Genomic DNA, 1,524 nt, shown 5'->3' with positions numbered 1-1,524 from the left:
TTGAACATTAAAACATCTAAACCTATTGTAGTAGAGCCACAAAATACAATTATGAACCTGAAAAGGGGCATAATATGTCTCCTTTAATATTTTTGCCGTTTGTTAAATTCCACAGGTAGAAGTCCCTCATTGACCTCCATCACTGTCCCACAGAGGGGAAAGAAATGAGCCAGGGACGTGGATAATGGTACGTTTCTTAAAATAAGGATGCTTCAAACCTGTCTATATAAACGCTTGTATGTTTGATGCTATCAATTGCAGATACAGTTGCTTTCAGTATCCTTCCCTACACTGGATAGAATGAGCTGTCACTTTTGTCACTCATTTGCTTTTGTTTTTCAGATGGAGATTCTGAGAGTTCAGCCATAGATGGTGAGTTAAATGGCTTGCATTCTTTAGTTCATCAGCAGTAGTTTTACTACAGTCAATTTGTAGCTTTATTGAGATGGATAATCCATCCCAGTAAATATTTAGTGCTCTTTTATTGTGGCATTTATAATTGTTGTCATCTGGAACTTTCAAATGTTCAAGAGTTAGCAGCCAGGTGTCAGGTCTTGGTGGACCTTCATATCCATTATACCTGAGATCTCATTAACTAACAGAAACTAATGTCAGTCTGTTATTGTTGTAGATCAGAGCCCAGGAACAAACCTGGTTAAAAAGCGTCCACAGAAGAAAAGAGGAAAAAAGGTGGCAGTGAAAGAAACAGGTAAGTTCTTAAAAATTTGGCAAAAAAAGCAGCAAATAATTATTGTTCCTAAAGTCAACAGATGTTTAAAATATTTAAACAATGTTTCACATTCATTGCAGCCATAGCAGGGTTGTTAATCAGTGCTGGTATAGCCTGAAAAAGTGACTAATGCACATCTCTCATGTAAACTCATATTGCATCCCTCTGTACAGATACAGTTGCATGCTTTCAGTGTGTCTTCCTTTCCTAAACTGCATTTATGAAAAGCCACTTTGTGTTTGCTCTTGTTCTTCAGGTGGAGGTTCTAACCTCTTCTCCCCCCAAAAGACTCTCACAGAGGATAGTTCAGATATGGATGGTGAGTTAAATTGCTTTCATTATGACAGGTCAGGGTACAGTGCAAGGTTGAAATGCACAAAAAACCCTGTCTTTTGTTAAAGAACACTACTGGTTATTTTTCCTACTTGAACACATGAGTTAAAAGGTCAATATAAATTACAGTTGCTCAGGCAGGTGGAGGAACCGGTGATTGGCAAATGTCACATAAAAAACACACTGAGGACAACTGAGAGAGTTGTTAGTGGACAGATAAACATATTAGGTTAAACAGATGAAGATGACTGTGAGACTGAAGTAGTGGTCCTGAAATAAAAAAAAGCTTTATTAAGATGTGTGATCCATCACAGTAAATATTTAGTGTTCTTTTTTCTTTTTATAACAGTTGAAGTTTTGTCCCCCTCACAGTTGTGAGCAAGAACTACTTTGTAATGTTCAGGGACACTCTGCTGGTTACAGTATTGACCTGTGAAATTGGGGTCATCCCTATGTTCCCC

This window comes from Morone saxatilis, unplaced genomic scaffold, assembly GCF_004916995.1.
Source record: "Morone saxatilis isolate NCDOM2014 unplaced genomic scaffold, NCSU_SB_2.0 Contig12, whole genome shotgun sequence".
NCBI lineage: Eukaryota > Metazoa > Chordata > Actinopteri > Moronidae > Morone > Morone saxatilis.
Note: the sequence above shows the minus strand (reverse complement) of the source record.